Source organism: Chiloscyllium plagiosum, chromosome 29, assembly GCF_004010195.1.
Source record: "Chiloscyllium plagiosum isolate BGI_BamShark_2017 chromosome 29, ASM401019v2, whole genome shotgun sequence".
NCBI classification, from domain to species: Eukaryota; Metazoa; Chordata; class Chondrichthyes; order Orectolobiformes; family Hemiscylliidae; genus Chiloscyllium; species Chiloscyllium plagiosum.
Window position 1 is genome coordinate 39158473 of NC_057738.1, and position 21858 is coordinate 39180330.

Consider the following 21858-nt stretch of genomic DNA (forward strand, 5'->3'; position numbering starts at 1 on the left):
CAGTTCATACAAATCAGCACTATATAGTGTGAGATACAATTATTTGCTCATCACTTTAGTCTTATTTTATAGTGGTTAACTGTCACCTTATTTACATTTCATGACATGAAAAGACACACATGAATTGTCACACAGTTGGAAGCAGCACTCTCAGAGGCAAAAAAACCCCAATTTCCTCTTCACTTCAACCATTTTGTTGATGCTGTCAGCAATTGTTCACTTCTGTAGCCTTGCTAATGTATAAAAGGCAGCCCAATGCATTTCACACAGAAGTGCAATCAGCTAAAGGTTGGCACTTGGTGAAGACTAAGGAGTGATGGAAGAGGTAGGGTTTCAAAGGAGATTAACTTTGTGGATAAGCAGAAATTTGGAGGGGTGCAGGAGATGGGGTGAAATTCCAAAGCTTATTCTCAGATGGCTTAAAGGTACAACTGCCAATAGTGTGGACAGCAATCACAGAAGTATTACGGTGCAGGAGACCAACCAGCCCATCGAGCCTGCACTGGAATTAGGTGATCCACAAGGGTCAGAGCTGGAGACTTTATGAACTAACTATTGGAGGAGGGACTGATGCAAAGAGCATTATACACTGCATAGTGTATAGTGCATAGTTTTAAATAAGCAGACAATTGCTTGGTAATTAACCACAGAATGTGTTTCCATACATTTCCAGATAATGTAAACTGACACTGAGGTGAAGAGGGCTGAAACAGTTTTCTCCAGTATAGCAGGCTCAGCCTGGTTCTCTGGCCAGGTTTAATCAGAATCTGATCCCAGGCGTATGCTGCAAATCTGAAGCCACCTACACTGCAGCTTTTGTCTGAATGCCTCCGTATGTGTACTGAACGCCTGAAACAACTGATGTTCATGTGCAAAACTTATTTAAATGCTCCATTAATTATACAGGCACTAATGAATAAAAAACTTTCACATCAATGAAATGCATTGGGTGGAAGAATGTGTAAATCCTGTGATACACTTCCTAAGTTCAGCACTTGTGTTTCAGCTTACTATCAATTACTTAGGCCTTCAGTTGAATATCTATATATGATGTTGCTAACTGATCCATAATAATTCTGATTAAAATGGTCATACTAAAAGCAAAGCATGTGAGCATTTCTAATTCATTAGTCTGACTAAAAGGTGTAGCAGTAAACAAATGAAGGAAAATATTTCAAAAATGTTCAATGAAAATACATTACACAGAAAAAAAACAAATATTCAGTGGAAAGGCCTATCCGTGGCTTATTATGTAAGTTAAGGAAACTTCTAGAATAAATTAACATTGCAAAGAATAGTAAGAAGCCTGGAGGTTGGAGTGAAGTTTAGAAATGGGAATGAAACATAACTTGAACAGAAGAGGAAACGTTTTTTCAAAAACAAAGATTATGCTGGAAAGATTATGTGGGCGGCACAGTGGCACAGTGGTTAGCACTGCTGCCTCACAGCGCCAGAGACCCGGGTTCAATTCCCGCCTCAGGCGACTGACTGTGTGGAGTTTGCACATTCTCCCTGTGCCTGCGTGGGTATCCTCCGGGTGCTCCGGTTTCCTCCCACAATCCAAAAATGTGCAGGTCAGGTGAATTGGCCATTTAGGTGCAGGGGTAAATGTAGGGGAATGGGTCTGGGTGGGTGCGCTTTGGTGGGTCGGTGTGGATTTGTTGGGCCAAAAGGCCTGTTTCCACACTGTAAGTAATCTAAGCTAATCACGCTGGGTGTTTTGAGGAAGTGATGTGGTGACTCGGGAAAATGCCACTGTGGTATACATGAACTTTCAGAGAACCATTAGCTTGTTGCCAGCCAGGAAACCATTTGGAAAAGATTAATGAGTATAGAAGGTTAGCAAATTGCATTTAAAAACTGGTTAGATGGACGGAAACAGAGGACAGGCATTAAGTGTCCAAAAGTCTTTAGAAGTGTGCAGATACCTTCCACAAGATTCTGTTCCGTTCGCTTCGCTCTTTATTTCAAAAGAGTTGAGTTGCATGTAATTCTGCAGATGATATTTAAAATAGGCGGCATAAAAAAATCTGAGGAACAACAACTGGACCTACTATTGAGATGGAGATACTGAGGTGGATGCCTGGAGTGACAGGAAAAGACAAAAATAGCAGGAACCAGTACATCAGGGAGTCCGTGCAGATTGAAGAAAGTAGCCAAGAAGGGACTGAAATGGTAGCCATCTGTTGGAGACAGTGTGTGTGTGTGTGAGAGAGTGAGGGTTGATTACAACAAGGCAAATGATGGAAATGCCAGGAAGAAGGCTAAAGGGGAAGGTCAAAGATTTGATGGGAAGATGCAATATGGAAAGATATAAATGCATCGTATTTGGATGAGGGAATGGCTGACTGATGAAAGAGATGGAGAAGAATGGTCAGACAACATTATGGTGACTCCAAGTAAAATGGGAGAAGGAAGAGGGAGAAAGAAGACATAATATTGAGAACAAGGTTAATAATGAAATGAATGACAAATTAGCCAATTGATTTACAAAAATATATTTCGAATGGGAGACAGCTGGTGATAGGACAGAGCAAAGGGCTCTGGCATGTTCAGTGCTCAAGGCATTAAAACTAATGCCTCAAACTGGTTAAAGCCAAAGATAAATCTAATGGGAAACAGGATTTTATGGAAAGCTGTAGAGAACCTAAAGTTTGAGACATAATTATGGAACTTATTTAGACCTGTCAAACCACAATATGGCACAAAAGTTTGAAATGATGCTCAGGCAGTAGTTACTCTGGCTTGCATTATATACAGGCTCCTGCTATTTTATAAGTAATGTTTCAGAACATGGCTTACATTAATTGATTTTAAAATGCAAGTAACTACACTAATGTACTGAGAAATCACAGAATCACTGAATTGTTACAGTACAGAAAGAGACCATTCAGCCCACCATCCCTGTACCAGTGCCAATCTCCTGCCTTTTCATTATATCCCGGTTCACCATTTCTATCCAAATAACCATTCAATGCCCCTCTTGAATGCCTCAATAAAACCTGCCTCTCCTACATTTCCAGACAGTGCATTCCAGACCCTAAGTACTACTTGACACAAAACAAAGTGCCATTTTAGTCCGTGTAGATGATAGCATAAAATTACAAAGTGATATTGATAGACTAGGTGAATGGGCAAAACTGTGGCAGATGAATTTCAATGTAAGAAAATGTGAGGCTATCCATTTCAGACCAAAATAAGATGGATCAGGTACTTTCAACTTAGTTTGAAGTTAAATACAATGGATGTCCAAAATAGATTTGGAGATTCAGGTGTATAGATCTTTAAAAGGCCACAGGCTGATGCATAAAATAATCAAGAAAGCTAATGGAATTCTGACTTTTATATCTAGAGGGCTAGAGTATAAAGAAGCAGAAGTTATGCTGCAGCTATACAAAACCTTGGTTTGACCCTAGTTTGATCAGATGGGCTAACGGCCGAGGAGTGGCAGATGTTTAATTTAGATAAATGTGAGGTGCTGCATTTAGGAAAGACAAATCAGAGCAGGACTTAGATATTTAATGGTAAAGTCCTGAGGAGTGTTGCTGAACAAAGAGACCTTGGAGTGCAGGTTCATAATACCTTGAAAGTGGAATCACAGGTTGATAGGATAGTGAAGAAGGCATTTGGTATGCTTTCCCCTATTGGTCAGAACATTGAGTACAGGAGTTGGGAGGTCACATTGTGGCTGCATAAGACATTACTTAGGCCACTTTTGGAATACTGTGTGCAATTCTGGTATCCCCCCTTTATGAAGGATATTGTGAAACTTGAAAGGGTTCAGAAAAGATTTACAAGGATGTTGCCAGGGCTGGAGGGTTTGAGATATAGGGAGAGGCTGAATAGGCTGGGGTTGTTTTCCCTGAAGTGTCGGAGGCTGAGGGGTGAACTTATAGAAGTTTATAAAATCATGAGGGGCATGGATAGGGTAAATAGATGTGATCTTTTCCCTGGGGTAGGGAGTACAAATCTAGAGAGCATAGATTTGGGTTAGAGGGGAAAGATTTAAAAATGACCTAAGGTGCAACCTTTTAACTCAAAGGGCGCTGCATCTATGGTATGAGCTGCCAGAGGAAATAGTGGCGGTTGATACAATTACAACATTTAAAAGGCATCTGGATGGTATATGAATAGGATGGGTTTAGTGGGATATGGGCCAAGTGCTGGCAAATGGGACTAGATCAGTTTAGGATATCTGGTTGGCATGACATGTTGGACATAAAGGGTCTGTTTCTGTGCTGTACAGCTCTATGACTGTATGACCCCCACTTGGAGTACTGGTAGCAGATCTGGGTACCACACCTTAGGAAAGATAATTGGCATTGGAAGGAGAATAACGTAGGTTTACAAGAATGATACCTGGACATCAGGAGTTATGAGGAGTTTTACACAATTTCTCTAGAATTGAGAAGATTAAGGAGTGATCTAATTGAAGTATTCAATATATTAACAGGAAAAGACAAGATTGGTAAAGATAAACTATTCTCACTCATTGAGGATTCTCAGACTAGGGGGCATAGTCTTAGAGTTAGACCAGACATTCAGGAGAGATGTTACACACAAAGACTTAGAACTCTCTTCCAGAAATGGCAGTTGATGCTAGTACTGTTTTTAATCTTAATTGTTTATTAATCGTAGGTATTGAGGGATATGGGTGAAAGGCAGATATATGGAGTTAGACCACAGGTCAGCCTCGATCTCACCAAATGGCAGAACAAACTCCAGCAGCTAAGTGGCTTGCTCCTGTTCCTCCACATGTCATGAGGACATGGGTTTGAATCCCACTGTAGCAGATGATGAAACTTGACTGTTAAGTCTGGGCCAATGACAACCATGTAGCCACTGTAATGGTCATAACAAAGAAAACCCATCAGATTCCTTGCTATGTGAAAAGGCTTTTTCCCATTTGCCAGCATTTGGCCCATATCCCTCCAAACACTTCCTATTCATATATCCATCCAGATGCCTTTTAATGTTGTAATTATACCAGCTTCCACCATTTCCTCTGGCAGCTCATTCCATACACACACCACGCTCTGTGTGAAGAAGTCGACCTTCGGCCCCTTTTAACATTACATTACAGCGTGGAAACAGGCCCTTCGGCCCAACAAGTCCACACCGACCCGCCGAAGCGCAACCCACCCATGCCCCTACATTTACCCCTTACCTAACACTACGGGCAATTTAGCACAGCCAATTCACCTGACCTGCACATCTTTGGACTGTGGGAGGAAACCGGAGGAAACCCACGCAGACACGGGGAGAATGTGCAAACTCCACACAGTCAGTCGCCTGAGGCGGGAATTGAACCCGGGTCTCAGGCGCTGTGAGGCAGCAGTGCTGACCACTGTGCCACCGTGCCACCCACACTTTCCACTCTCACCTTAAACCTATGTCCTCTAGTTTTAGACTTCTCTACCCTGGGGAAAAGACCTTGGCTATTTACCCTATCCATGCCCCTCATGATTTTATAAACCTCTATAAGATCACCCCTCAGCCTCCGACGCTCCAGGGACAAAGGTCCCAACCTCTCCCTATAACTCAGACCCTCCAATCCTGGCAACATCCTTATAAATCTTTTATGACTCAAAGTCTCAACTCTGTTTTCTTCCCACAGATGCTGCCAGACCTGCTGAGTTTCTCCAGCAATTCCTGTTGTTGTTATTCATTTTATAAATCTGAAATATTTAGGGGAGGAAATCTGCCTTTTTTATCAAGTCTGGCTTTTGTGTGATTTCAGACCAACATCAATGTCTATGACTTCCTGGAACGGTCTTACAAACCACTCAGTTCAAAGGCAATGAAAGATGGGGCAACACTTGCTCACCTTGCCCATGATGCACACATCTCACAAAGGGAGAAAGAAATCTTGGAGTAGCCACCGCTTCCATCTGCTAACTGATGAAAGAATATCAGATGGGAATCACGCAAAGCCAAAGCCAGCCTAAAGGCTACTCATGTGGGAAGGTTTAAGGAGATTAAAAGAAAAAGACCCATAAAGAATATTCAGAAGGGTTTTTAAAAGTAACGTTTACCAAGGTAATTTAAACTAACACACAGCACATAATTGCACACAGCTTGAGGTCTGGATGCTTTGATTAAAGAAATGATTTAAATACATTTACAGTCACGTTTTGATTGTCACCGAAATATTTCCAAGGTTAACTGATTTAGGAGAGAGCAACTCATTCCTTTCCCTGTCCTCCCTCATCCAATACTTAAACAGGGAAGTGATATTGACAACTCCAGACAGATTAGACTGTCTTTTTTATCTCAGAAACCAATGGGTCTGGTTTCTATGGAACAAATAAAAATCAAGCTCATTGCAAACAAAACCTAATAAAACAATTCGGAGGTGCCGGTGTTGGACTGGGGTGTACAAAGTTAAAAATCACACAACACCAGGTTATAGTCCAACAGGTTTAATTGGAAGCACACTAGCTTTCGGAGCGACGCTCCTTCACCTGATCCAATACACCTGATGAAGGAGCGCCGCTCCGAAAGCTAGTGTGCTTCCAATTAAACCTGTTGGACTATAACCTGGTGTTGTGTGATTTTTAACCTAATAAAACAAAGATGTGAAACTTATTAACACACGGCTTAAATGGTATAATCGTGTTCTTCAAAAATAAGTCATGCACATATGTACGCAGGGCTGGATTTTGTGATCTTTTGGCTAAATGTGAGTTGTGTTAAGATTTTTGGAGGGTTTTTTGCCTTGTAGCCCAGTGAGATGTCTCACCAGTATCTTAGAAAATGCAATGTGCCTCATGGCAATATTTTAACAAGGTGAAGACAGACTGACCAGGAACAAATTACTGTCTGTGGAATTAGCTGCTGCTTTTCTGTCTGGGCACTTTTAGCACATATAATACTTACTTGTATCAATTAATGGGCCATAATTATCTCCTCAGCAACGCAAGCTTTTATACCTCCATCCCTAACCAAATGCATCAGAACAGTGCCAGTTTTAAGTGGACGGCTTGTCACTAAAATCTTTATGGCCACATAATGTAATTTCTTTAAGGCTCTGTGATACAGTGGTAATGTCACTTGACAAGTAATCCAGAAGCCCAGACTAATACTCTGGGGCCATGGGTTCGAATCCCACCACAGTAGTTGGTGGAATTTAAATTCAATTAACAGAACCTGGAATTAAAACCTAGTCAAGTGGTGACAATGAAACCAATGCTGAATGTCTTGATAACTCATTCAGTTCACTAAAACCTTGCCCAGTCTGTGATTTCAGACCCACAGCAATGTAGTTAACTCTTAACTGCCCTCTAGGGGCAATAATGGACGGGCAATAAGTACTGACCTGACCAGCTATGTCCAAATCCCATTAAACAACTGTAAATTAACCATTTAATCTGAACTGCCAAAAGCCATTTTCTCCAGAACAATCCAAATCCGGAAGCCTCCATTTCATTACAAACTATCTCATAACAGCTCACGATGAATTAGATCTTTTTGTAAATCAAAGAAACTTTTACATGGAAACTTGTGAATCATAGAAACTTTTAATCCACCATTTATTTTTATGGACAGAATCAGATGGATGAGTCATGTTTACACCTCGGTAAGGTCTTTGTTTCATCTCCATAATAGAATCCTTAGTGTGGAAGCAGGGCATTTGGCCCATCAAGTCCACACTGACCCTCTGAATAGCATTCCACCCAGACTCACCCCATTCTTGTAACACTGCATTTCCCATGGCCAATCCACCAGCCTGACACATCCCTGAACACCATGAGGAATTTAGCACAGCCAATCCACCTAACCTGCAGACCTTTAGACTGTGGGAGGAAACCGGAGCACCTGGCGGAAACCGACGCTGACACAGGGAGGATATGCAAATTCCTCACAGACTATTGCCTGAGGGTGAGAGGATAGATGGGACTTTTAACAGCCCAGTTGAAACCTGTCTGCCAGTGCAACACTCCCTTAGAGTGCTGAACATCAAAATATAAGATCATAAGGCACAGGGGTTAGCTGTCCAGCTCCTCCACCATTCAATAAGACTGTGTCTGACCTGAAGAAAGAAAACTACTGTGGATGACGGAAGCATGAAACAAACACAGAGATTGCTGGAGAAACTCTGAGTTAACATTAAAAGTTCAGTATGACTTCTTCAGAACAGCTGATCTGATTGTGGCCATTGCAAAAATAGCACTATTTAGCTGCATTTGACAAATGCATTTTAGTTAAGCCCCTAAAATAAAAAGCCTTGTGCCATCTCGCTATCAACATCCACTTGACCTAAAATGACAAGCTGGATATAAATCTAGCTCAGTCAAGCGTGATCTTTACAAGGTAGAAAATTGGGAAGCTAATGGGAAACTTGTTTCTTTGGGGCTTTGACTGGAAGAACTTGATCATTCACACAAGGGAGAAAGACAGATGAGGAATATTAAGGAAGAAATGCAATCAAGCCACTCTTGTCTCCAGCCCAGGGTTTGTTTATTTCTGATCAACTAAGTTGACAACTGCTGGCCATATTAATTAGAATAGGCTGGTTGAGCTAGCTGTCATTTTGCAGCTTACTAACACGAACATGCTCAGGAGATGTTTTCCAAGTTGTCGATCTTAAGGAAATAAACCTCAGCTCAAATCTTATGGAAACAACAGGAGTCTCAGTCATCAGCTGTTTCTGCCACTTTAAGGGAAAACTCATGGCAACTATGCCAGTCAGACAGAAACTCGACTGAACAGGACTCATGGGGCAAGGGTGTGGGAAAAGAAAACCAATGCAAGTCCTCAGCAGGGATCCCACCGTCCTTACAATGCTGATGACAGGTCACTCAAACAGACACTGGATGCCTTCAAACGATGGACCCCACTCCCCATTCACTCCCTCCACAGAAGCCCAAAAATAACCCAACAGAGCTTCATCATCATGCTCTCCACATGGCGAGATCCCACTCTTCATTGGGTTAATACGAGCAAGCTGGAAATGTGTTGCTGGAAAAGCGCAGCAGGTCAGGCAGCATCCAGGGAACAGGAGAATCGACGTTTCGGGCATAAGCCCTTCTTCAGGAATGAGGAAAGTTTGTCCAGCAGGCTAAGATAAAAGGCAGGGAGGAGGGACTTGGGGGAGGGGCGTCGGAAATGTGATAGGTGGAAAGAGGTCATGTTGTGGTTTGGCGGTGGATGAGTCCAATGACCTGCATATCCTCGGTGGAGTGGGAGGGGGAGTTGAAATGCTGTGCCACAGGTTGGTTGGGTTGGTTCGTCCGGGTGGCCCAGAGGTGCTCCCTGAATCGCTCCGCAAGTAGGCGGCCTGTCTCCCCAATATAGAGGAGGCCACACCGGCTGCAGCGGATGCAGTAGATGATGTGGGTGGAGGTGCAGGTGAATCTGTGGCGGATATGGAAGTTTCCCTTGGGGCCTTGGAGAGGAGTGAGGGGGGAGGTGTGGGCGCAAGTGTTGCACCTCCTGCGGTTGCAAGGGAAGGTGCCGGGAGTGGTGGTTGGGTCGGTGGGGGGTGTGGATCTGACAAGGGAGTCGCGGTGGGAGTGGTCTCTACGGCAGGCTGATAGGGGAGGGGAGGGGAATATATCCTTGGTGCTGGGGTCTGTTTGGAGGTGGCGGAAGTGACGGCGGGTGATGCGCTGTACATGGAGATTGGTGGGGTGGTAGGTGAGGACCAGTGGGGTTCTGTCCTGGTGGCGGTTGGAGGGGCGGGGTTCAAGGGCGGAGGATCGGGAAGTGGAAGAGATGTGGTGTAGGGCATCGTCGACCACGTCGGGGGGGGGGGGGAAATTGCGGTCCTTGAAGAAGGAGGCCATCTGTGTTGTACGTATTTTGAACTGGTCCTCCTGGGAGCAGATGTGGCGGAGTCGAAGGAATTGGGAGAATGGGATGGCGTTTTTACAGGGGGCAGGATGGGAGGAGGTGTAGTCCAGGTAGCTGTGGGAGTCGGTCGGTTTGTAGTAGATGTCCGTGTTGATTCGGTCGCCTGATACGAGCTAAGTTTTAATACGAGCAAGGGCATGTTTCTTACATGGGCACTACTTGACCATCCATGTGTCTTTCCCCAAAGGACCACCGCACTCGCAAATTGTAAGGAGAGAAGATTCCAGACTTCAGACACAGACAGTTAAAAAATGTTTCACATCCAACTTCAAATGTACATTTTGCAGCTCCATTCCATTTACATTGCCGAGAGATGGTTGATGAGAAGGAAACAATGAGTTGTTCCAACAGACCTTCATCTCACAAGAGGAATTTCAATTTGTAAGTTAAAGAACTTGCAAGCTTTCATTTCACTCACAGTCTGGTCTATTTTCAGCATCTTTGCACACAAGGTTATTCAGACCCATTTCAACGCTGCAGGTAATCAGTACACTTTCCTCAGACCTATAGATCACATCTTGCTGAGTTAAATCAATGAGCAACGATCCAAGTTATTAACAGCAATTCTATCAAACATACAGGTTGTGGCCTCATCATGGAAAGACCATTTTCCTCAGTCTATTTATTTTCTCCAGTAATGGGAACTATGAAATGAGCACTTTTTTTTCAAAATAAGTTCACAGAATGTGAGCTCTGGAAGTAGTGCCTGTATTTATTTCCCATTCCCATTGCCCTACATAAGGTAGAGCTGGTGGTGACCTGTCCTCAATTATAATCTTAAACAAAGAGATTCTGTATTTATGAATGTTCTCATCTTAGCTTAAACATGCATTTATTTTTCATAAAACTTAGCAGGCCATTCGGCCCTTTGATCCTGCTTCACCATTCGATGAGATCACTGTTGATCCAGATGTATTGTCAACTCCACTTGCCCCCTGCAGTGTCCCTCAAGTCCCTTGTCTATGAAAAATAAGCTGCCCATAATGATGCTTTAAATTCAGCATTGAGATTTTCAGCTGGGTGTTTCTCAAAATGAAATTATCTTCAAGCCAGCAAAAAACATCGGGGCTGCCCTACAATAAATCTTTTCACCTCAGCATGAATACATTTCAAGAATACACTGCCTGGCCAGCAATGAATCCCACCGCTGCTGATGTTCTTGCCATGTGTAATGCAACTCCAGCCAGGTAATAGGTCCAAAGGACACAGAGAGAGAATGTGAGATTGTGGTGGGTATAATAGGGGCCAGTACATGCAGCAGGAGAGACCCCTAGACAGCCATCCTTCAGAAGCCAACACTGAAGTAGCCAACACACTCATACTCGCACTCTCTCTCTCCCTCACATGCACGCACACACACACACATATAAGTCTATGGGGTGAATTTGCATTTGCAGATACATTCCAGTTTGCTCAAAAAGCACACAATCTGCAGACAGTCAGTGCAGACATATAACATTTTGCAAATTCCTACTTTGGAAATAGAACCAGTCTGACTCAAGATTGGGATACAGACAGACTCTAAGCTCACACCTTTAATGCATTGTCTGAGCTGAGATGTCAGCTTTCTTTTAATAAAACCTTACGTTATCTCGGGAATGTGACTTGAAAGAAGTTCTGAGGTTTACATATTAATGAATGGAAACCTGCAACCTATTCTAAAAGATGAAAAGCTCAACAGCAATCTAGGTTTGTTCAATATATTGTATCAGTTGCATGACACTATGATCTTGTGCTATAAATGTTGTGTCTTATGATCCTGCCCCACTAGCCTCCTGATGAAGGAGCAGCACTCCGAAAGCTAGTGCTTCCAAATAAACCTATTGGACTATAACCTGGTGCTGTGTGATCTTTAACTCTGTCCACCCCAGTCCAACACTGGAGTCTCCTCATCAACACTGAAGTACTTTGCCCATAAGTGTGGACCTGTCCACTAGTTGTTCATGGACAGGAGAAAACACAAGCAGAAAGAGTATGCGAACATTAAGATTAGGAATTAAACTGTTAAAGAGTGGAGGACTTGCAAAAGTCTCTCTCCAGTACTAGGCATGTGACACTATATTAAAGGGCATCTTGAGAGTGTGGGACATAGTATGGAGAGGAATTGGAGGAGGGTTCCTGTTCCATAGAAGAACTGGAGAAGAATGTCCTGTGATTTGAACGTTAAGAGGTTGACTGTCAGTGGTCAGTCTGTACCCCAACTCCATTTGCCAATTTTAATCCATGCTCCAACATATGTACCTAACTAGAATCTGGTCATTCAAGTTCCAACATCCACAGTCTTTTACTCACTCCATTGTGAGAAAAAGATGCTCCCTAATTTCACTTGACTTGAATGGCCTCTACGTTAACACCATGCCCCTTCCTCCAGGTCTTTTGTACCACTGAAATAGAACCTACATGTAGTGATTTGTGTACCTGAACAGTCAAATCCCTTTTGCTACCCCCGTTTTTAGTTTCTCCCCATTAAAAAAAATTCCAAATTTGTCATTCTCGGTTCCAGAATGGATTAGCTGAAATGCTCCCAGATGGAATTCCATCTGACATTGGCCTCCCCAATCAATCTGTCAATGTCCTTTTGTAGCATCCTGCTCTCATCTATACAACCTATTAGTTTTCAAAATATTATTTTCAAACTCCTGTGAAGTACATAGGGAAGCTCTAAACTAAGAGACAATATATTTCTGCAAGTTGTTACCATGCAATAGAGATATAATTAGAAGCACACAGACACAAACATATACACTGGCACACAAAACACACAATGGTATCTACATAAGAACACGTGAACTAGGAGCAGGAGTAGGCCATCTGGCCCCCCGAGCCTGCTCTGCCATTCAATACGATCAAGGCTAATCTTTTCATGGACTCAACTCCACTTACTCACCCTCTCACTACAACCCTTAATCCCTTTACTGTTCAAAAATCTATTTGTCATTACCTTAAAAATATTCAATGAGGTAGCCTCAACTACTGGGCATGGAATCACACAGATTCACAATTCTCTGGGTGAAGACATTCCTCCTCAACTCAGTGCTAAATCTGCTTCCCCTTAATGTGAGGCTCTGCCTCCTTGTTCTAGTTTCATTCTCCTGTGGAAACACCTTCCTGCTTCCACCTTATCTATTCCTTTCATAGTATATATGTTTCTAAAAGATATCCTGCTCCATCTTTTAAATTCAACTGTAAATATTCCCATTCTACTAAAATAATGAGAGGTATAGATAGAGTTAATGGTAGTCATTTTTCCCAAGGAAGGAGGATTTCAAGACTCGGGGGCACATTTTTAAGGTGAGAGGAGAGAGAGATATAAAAAAAAGGCAAATGTTTTACTCAGACAATGGTTTGCGTGTGGAATGAATTTCCTGGAGAAATTGTGGATGGAGGTACTATCACAGCATTTAAGATACATTTGGATCAGTACATGAATAGGGAGGGTTTAGAGGGATATTTGACAAAAGTAGGCAGGTGGGACTAGTTTGCGATTACGTTCGGTATGGACTGGTTGGACCAAAAAGTCTGTTTCCATGCTGTATGACTCCATGACGCTATAAGCCAACCCTCTCAATTCTGGAACCAACCTAGTGAACTTCCTCTGCACCCCCTGCAGGGCCAGCACATCCAAAACTGTACACACTACTCCAGGTGTAGAGTCATATAGCTGCAGCATAACCTTCCTCTGCTTGTAACTGACTGAGTGTAGTAGACAAAAATCTGAAAAATGCCAAAGCTGCTGACCATCATTTGACCATCGAACAGAAAGATAGAAATTTATGAGGCACGGTTCCTCCTTTGGTGCTCCAACTGTCTGAGCTCCAACTTGCGGCTCAATTTTCTACCCAGTGTTTGTGCTTCCTGCAAATAGTTAGTGATTGTCCAATCAGGGCTATTTAACAGACTGATATCAATAAATTGAATTAGGCGGCAAAAGACATTTAGAGATTCACAAGAGTCTTATTAAAATCTAATCATAAATCTGCAGTTTAGCAAAACAACAGTTGCCACCATTCCCTTCTGGACCCTTTCCCTGAAAGAAGCCAACATCCCACAGGGGAACAACCCAGTTATTTTTTCTATTTTAATAACTCACCACCGAGTCACACAATTATAAATTACTACAAATACTGCCCACAAGTGTAACAATAATAGAACATGACAAGGGAGGGAGCTACATCAAAATGGAGTCAGTGGGAGAAATAAGCTAGCTTAGCCCCTTCAGTGTCCCTTCTGTCTGAAAGCTATAAAGTTAGTGGGAGTCCTCTCTCTGAGGACCCTTAAACATGAACTTAGTTGCAGAGTCATAGTCAGGAATTACAAACCCCTCTACATAGCCCCTGGACCTGCTGATGACTACTTTAGCCAGGCCCAAATGTAGGCCAAGATCTCAGCCATTTTAAAAAATATTTTGAACGCACCACCGAATAAACTGATCAGTCAATAACCAAACTGCAGGCACTGCCCACCAGGGGTAATATTACAGTAACAAAAGCAAAAAGGTGAAGAGACAACAGTGGCAACTAAATCAAAATAATGTTGGAGGAGGTGATATTGCACACCAGCCCCCGAGGTGCCCATCTCTCTGTGATAGCTTTGGGTAGTGGTGGACATGTTTTCTCTCTCGAAGGATACCTGGGTTCAAATGTAACCATGGAAGAGGGGCCTGGCTGACAGGGACTATGAACCCCGCCCACGACCTCCATAGCCCCTTCACCCAGGCCCAGAAGAAGGTTAAGAACACTAGCCATACACTTAACGGGTAATGTCCTGGGGAATATTGCTGAACAAAGAGATACGGGAGTGCAGGTTCATAGCTCCTTGATAGGATAGTGAAGAAGGTGTTTGGTATGCTTTCCCTTATTGGTCAGAGTATTGAGTATAGGAGTTGGAAGGTCATGTTGTAGCTGTATAGGACGTTGATTAGGCCACTTTTGGAATATTGCATGCAATTCTGGTCTCCCTCCTAGCGGAAGAATGTAGTGAAACTTGCATGAGTTCAGAAAAGATTTACAAGGATGTTGCCAGGTTTGGAGGAGTTGAGCTACAGGGAGAGGCTGAATAGACTGATGCTGCCTTCCCTGGAGCATTGTAGGGTGAGAGGTAACTTTATAAAGGTTTATAAGATCATGAAGAGAATCAATAGGATAAACAGACAAGGTCTTTTCCCTAGGGTGGGGAGTCCAGAACTAGAGGGCATCGGTTCAGGGTGAGAGGGAAAAGATATGAAAGGAATTTAAGGGGCAACTTTTTCACAGAGAGGGTGATACGTGTATGGAATGAGCTGCCAGAGAAGTAGTGGAGGCTGGTACTATTACAACATTTAAAAGGCATCTGGATGGATTTATGAATAGGAAGAGTTTAGAGGGATATGGGCCAAGTGCTGGCAAATGGGGCTAGATTAGGTTAGGATATCTAGTTGGCTTGGACAAATTGGACCGAAGGGTCTGTTTCCATGCTGTACATCTCTGTGACTATGTGACTCTTAAATACAATGTGTGAGGAGCATCTCATGCTCTCATTTGACTCTGGAGCTTGTCTGATTTACCCTTAAAGGGACCTACACCTTTAACACTAATGATGATGACTTCTCTTTCAAATCTTTGATAGCTACATCATTCCCCACTCCTACACAGCGCCAACCCCAGCACCCCCACCTCCACTCCCCCACATACACAAACATACAAATTGTGGAGGATTCCAAAAGACCTCTTTACATCAAAATGGGGCTCGCTTGGTGAACTGAAGTTAGAAAAACACAAGCCTACATCCTGTAGTTTTGATAAAAAATACACAAAAATAATCTATTTGGGGAATGGAAACAAAAATGAGTTGTCATATGATGCAACTGTAACATTAAAATGTTCTGCTGTCAAACACAGCAGTTTCACTGTGCCAGAAGCATTTAGTTTGCTGAGATTTAAAAATAAAATGTTTGATCTGTCAATTACTCTGCAACAAAGCACGGATTTGAACAGCGATGTAAATGCACCATCTGGCAGTCAGACTAACCTAGCAGCAAGCCTGTTTACTAATTTATCACTGAAGAGAGGCAATGTTTTCCCTTCCGCTTTCACACTGCCCTTTCACTCTAGTTAAGCAGGAAAGTTGTGTTCAAACTGTACGAGGCAGTAGTCAGATCACACTGGGATACAGTAAACTGTTCTGAGTTCCTTATCTAAGGCAAGATATACTGGCATTGGAGGCAGTCCAGAGAATTTTCACTAGACAGATACTGGGACTGCTTTACAGGAAGAGGTCCAGTCGATTGGGTCTGCAATATATTGGAATAGAGAAGAACGAGAGGCGATCTTACTGAAACATACAAGATTCTTCTGAGGCTTGACAGGACAGATGTGGAGAGGTTGTTTCCACTTGATGGAGAGTCTAAGATTATCAGGTATAACCTCAGAGTAAAGGGTTGTACATTTAAGACACAGATCAGGAATCAGACTCTGAACCCTGTTCTGAAGAAGAGTGATATCAGACTCAAAACATTAACTCTGTTTCCCTCTCTCTACAAATGCTGCCAGTGCTGCTGAATTTCTCCAGCACTCTGTGTTTATTTCAGATTTCCAGCATTCTCATTTTGTTTTTATTTAAAGTCGGGAACAGAGTGTCTATCACAGGAAAATTGATTTTGGAAATTTGCTTCATGTCCACTTGAATAGAATTCACTAACTGTTGCCAACAACAATGTAATAACTGAGTGATCACACCTCGAGGAAACAATTAGGTTCATAAATCCATGGGATTTTGAAACATAGTTTATGAAATAAACACATCCAGAAATCATGAGACTGTGTGAAAATAATATCAAGGGCTTTTATGAACTTGTTAGCATTAAGTGGGAAATAAGGAAAGTTATTTTCTCAAGTTCAATGTTGTTTAGTTTACAATCTGAAAGAACCATGGGAGCAAGACGATCTGGATATGTACCTGAAGACGATTAATTTACAGGACTATGGGTAAAGATCTGGGGCATGGGACTGCATTAGACAGCTTTCAAAGAGCCAGCATGAGGGTCTGTGCACTGCAATTCAGAATCAAGGCCAAGGAAGTCCCAGATGGTTAGACAGGAAATGTGCAAATACATTTTGTATAAGTGATCACAATCAGCTATGTTCTCTTTCAATGCATCTTGATAGCACTGCCCTGTCTGCAATCAAATGAAATGCTCCATTCAATGTTCCTCAGTGAATAAACAGCACTAGGCTGCTATGTAACTAACTTTTCACCAGCAAATCTGACTTTTACAAACTGATATCAGGTACAGGCAGTCTCCAGGGTGCAAACAAGTTCTGTTCCAGAGTCTGTTCACAATCAGATTTGGACCCATGTCGGAACACAAGGCAGGATCAAGTAAAGCAGACATTCATCAGTACGGAAAATGCTCTTATGTCAGATCTTTAAAATTACATCCATGTATGGGATTCATAAGCATGATCATTCGGAAATCAAACATTGATAAACCAGGGACGTCCTGCACAAACCATGACTGGCTTTTCATTTAGCTATTGCGAAACACCAACAAACTTCCTTTTTTTGACAATCTTAAATATCCTAATACTCCCATCAAAATGACACCCAGCTGAGCACGTTGTCAGAGCACAATGTCCTTGCCACTGCTGTTGCTGACTTAGAGAAGCAGGTTTCAGGATGTTGCATCTCTCCGACTCTTTCTGCAAAGAATTTTGCACCCTCATTGCAAGGTGGACAAAACCTTCATGTTGAGAAACTTTCTGCAGTCCTCACTTTTGCCAAGTTGTATCTACTACCAATCCAAAGAAGCAATTAATAGAAATACTAATATTCTTAAGGGCCTTGACATGGTAGACACTGAGAAAGGTTTTGTTAATTGTACTCTAACGATATTGTTAAGAATCGAGGCTCATATATAATTCAGTACCTAGAGCACATATAAAAAGAGATTGCTGGGACACTTAGTTGGTGGGAAGGAATGCTGCATTGTGTAAATAAACTATTATGAGGCAGAGTATTAGTCTCTAGCTTCAACTGGCTTGGGATTGAATTAACAATGTTTTCCATTGTTTGGAAAATCTAGAATACAGTGACTCAGTCTCAAAATAAGGGCTCAGCTGTTTAGGATTGAAGTGAAGGAAACTTCAGTCTGAGGGTTCTGAGTGTTTAGAATTGTGTACACAGAAATCTGGAGATGCTCAATGATTGAGAATGTAACAAGAAAGGACAAAAGATGTGTATGAAGGGAATTCATAGTTATAGGGATAGCATGAAAAGATAAGAGCAGAAGCAGAAAAATCACCCAGGATCTTGTTGAATAAAGGAACAGACATGAAGGGCCAAATGGCCTAATCTAGATCCTCCAAGTGAATGAAGAGAGATTGGATCAACTGAGTTTGTATTCCCAGGAATATAGAAGAATGAGACAGCATCTCATTGTAACACTTGCCCATCCAGGACAGATGGGATGAAGGGATAATGTTTCCCTTGCCAGGTTCCACAGCAAAGAGCCACAGTCTTAGGATATTGTGTTGGCTATTTTGCCCATGCTTTTTAAAATAAGACTCTGTTATAATCAAACTCAAGAGTGAAAAATGACAAAATTATTCAAAAAGTCCAGACTTGGCTGTATCAAGCTTCATTCCACCTCCTCTAACAGTGAAACAGCTCACAATGCTCTTTAGCAGAAGTTCTGTGCCTCGGTTGATTTATAGCAGGTAACACTTCTGACTATCTCCAACAGGAGAAAGTCGCATCACTTCACCCTGAATTCCAATGGCAACACTCCCACTTCATTCACCACCACCAACAGATCAGAGCTCAACAATGGACCAGAAGTTTAATTAGTTCAGTTCTTTACTTGCGAAGAAAGGAATATGCAACAGATCAGCATATGCACTACTGACTACAGGGAGCTGAATCAAGCAATGGGTAGTGACTGCCAAAAACAGGCAGAAAGTCTTCATCCCCTCACACAGACAGATTGTGAAAAATTGCACATTTGGCATCTTCATAGTGAATACAAGAAAAACAATCAAAGGTCAGTACAAATCTGTCTTAAAGTTACTTGGGAGGAAATTGTGTTTCTTTTTTAAATTCTTAAGATTCAGGCATTGTTAGCATGGTTAGCATTTGTACCCACCAAAAAGTGTCCTGAATGTTTCAAAAGATCAGTCTCATGACAGAGTTCCTTTCCTAAAGGAGATTAGTGAAACAGATGGGTTTTATAACATTCGGAGGTTACATAACAACCATTACTGATACTAGTTTCTGATTAAATTTCAGATTTATTTCACAGAATCCCTACAGTGTGGAAACAGACCCTTCAGCCCAACAAGTCCACACTGACCCTCTGAAGAGTAATCCACCCAGACCCATTCCACATTTACCCCTGTCTAATGCCCCTAACCTACACATCCCTGAACACTATAGGCAATTTAGCATGGCCAATTCATCTAACCTGCACATCTTTGGACTGTGGGAGGAAACCAGAGCAACTGGAGGAAACCCACACAGACACAGAAAGAATGTGCAAACTCCACACAAACAGTCACTCGAGGCTGCAATTGAACCCAGGTCCCTGGCGCTGTAAGGCTGCAGTGCTAACCACTGAGCCACCTTGCCACCCATTTGGTTTACTAAATCAAATTTAAATTGTTCAGTTTCCAGGCCAGGATTTGAACTCCTATCTCCAGTACATGAATCTAAACCTCTGAAGTACTAATCTAGCAGCATAGCCCATATGCTACTGTACCCTTAAATCTCAAACAAATCCTTTGCAACTTGGATTTATTCATTTGCTGAGAGCTCCTTAAATTCATTAAACATTTTTTCATGTAAGTGTGTTGGTTTCAAGTAAGTCACCTTTGAAATAAACAGAAAGCAAAGCACGTCATTCGCTGGTTCATCTTAATAGATTCCAGTAGAAGAAAACGCACTGTGGGGTCCCCCTAACCTGACATTTACAGAGAAATCGCCAAATCATGAGCTTTCCTGCTGGGACTGATGATGGTCCTCAAACAGCCATTGTCATGGCTAGTTATTGGTTTCTTTAGTATCCACAATCAGCTTATGAAGAATGAATCCCATTAAAATGGCTCAATACGGTTTGTGAACCCAGCAGGATGTATCGTATGTGGAATATTTATTTGAGCAACATGGCTTTCTTTAAAGAAAGAACAGCAGAAATACAGTTCCTCACTGCAGAAGCTTTATAGAGAGTGTAAACAGATAATTGTTAATTCAATAGCATAGCCCTGTTGCTTCCTGTGTGCCTGTGGACATGAATTCTGGCCACTCAATGGCTTTGCAATCAATAAATTATTGGCCGGTTGCTCAAGGAGAATTCAAGATCATTAATGCACAAAAGTGTTTTCAAACATGTTTTTAAGTTACCAATCAGGAACAGGTACTTTGACTTATTTACCCCTATCTGAGCCAAGAGATGTCTTTGTCAACTGCCGGCCCCAACAATTTCTGCATTTTTGGCTCTTTAACAAAATAAAATGCAACTCTTAGAGTAATGAGTGAACGTTTGGCCTCCTTACCTGAGGAAGGATGTTCTGGTTATGGAGGGAGGGCAAAAGATGTTTACCTGGGATGGCAGGACTGATGTATGAACTGGATTGGTTAGAACTAAACTCTCTGGAGTTTAGAAGAACGAGGGGGAGTCTCATAGAAACCTATAAAAGTCCTAACAGGACTCGGCACAGGAAGGATGTTTCCGAAGACTGGAGAGTCCAGAACCAGGGGTCACTGTCTAAGGATAAGAGATGGGCCACTGAGATAAGGAGACATTTCTTCACTCAGAAAGCCTGTGCAATTCTCTGCCACAGAAAGTGCTTGAAGCCAAAATATTGAAAGTTTACAAGAAGTTCGATATAGTCCTTTGGGCAAATGGACTCAAAGAGTATGGAAGAAAGCAGGATCAGTGTGTTGAAGTGGACGATGAACCATGATCAAATTGAATGGTGGGGCAGGATTGAAGGGCCAAATGGCCTTTTCCTGCTCCATTTTCTAAACAGAGGCAAAGAATGAGAAAGCCTTTCCTCCCATTTGGGCAGATCCCAATGTCAGGACTGAATGGTAATCCTGGCCCCATGCTTGGCGAGGGGGACGTCAGCTGATACCCCCTGCATACCCCCCAATCCCACCAAGCCCACATGCACACTGTGCTCTGGTGAGGGAGGTTCCAGTAATCCTGCCCAATCAGAGGAACAGCAGATCTGATGGACCTGCAGCACTACCAGGTGAGATAGGCACTGAAGGAACAGTTGAGAATGTGTTGCTGGAAAAGCGCAGCAGGTCAGCCAGCATCCAAGGAGCAGGAGAATCGACATTTCGGGCATGAGCCCTTCTCCAGGAATGAGGAAAGTGTGCCCAGCAGGCTAAAATACAAGGTAGGGAGGAGGGACTTGGGGGAGGGGCATTGGAAATGCAATAGGTGGAAGGAAGTTAAGGTGAGGGTGATAGGCTTTCTCTTTCCAATCCACCCACTTCCTCCAAACCAAAGGAGTAGCCATGGGCACCCCCATGGGCCCCAGCTATGCCTGCCTCTTCGTAAATATGTGGAACAGTCCATCTTCCGCAGCTACACTGGCACCACCTTTTCCTCCACTACATCGATGACTGTATCGGCGCTGCCTCGTGCTCCCACGAGGAGGTTGAACAGTTCATCCACTTTACGAACACCTTCCACCCCGACCTCAAATTTACCTGGACCGTCTCAGACTCCTCCCTCCCTTTCCTAGACCTCTCCATTTCTATCTCGGGTGACCGAATCGACACGGACATTTACTATAAACCGAGCGACTGCCACAGCTACCTAGACTACACCTCCTCCCACCCTGCCCCCTGTAAAAACGCCATCCCATATTCCCAATTCCTTCGTCTCCGCTGCATCTGCTCCCAGGAGGACCAGCTCCAATACCGTACAACCCAGATGGCCTCCTTCTTCAAGGACCGCAATTTCCCCCCAGACGTGATCGACGATGCTCTCCACCGCATCTCCTCCACTTCCCGCTCCTC

General features: G+C 42.8%; 1 protein-coding gene across 3 annotated transcripts in view; it reads right to left on the bottom strand.

Annotated features, from left to right (window-relative positions):
• The window catches only part of nek11 (NIMA-related kinase 11), a 292808-nt gene that overhangs the window by 220243 nt on the left and 50707 nt on the right, over nucleotides 1-21858 (bottom strand). Inside the window, exon 1 of one of the 3 annotated variants that reach the window (XM_043719598.1) lies at nucleotides 20379-20456. The exons of the other annotated variants lie outside the window; for them this stretch is intronic. The gene's annotated coding sequence lies outside the window, so the exon portion shown is untranslated. Of the gene's footprint in view, nucleotides 1-20378; nucleotides 20457-21858 lie in introns of those variants that run through there. 3 annotated transcript variants of the gene reach the window in all.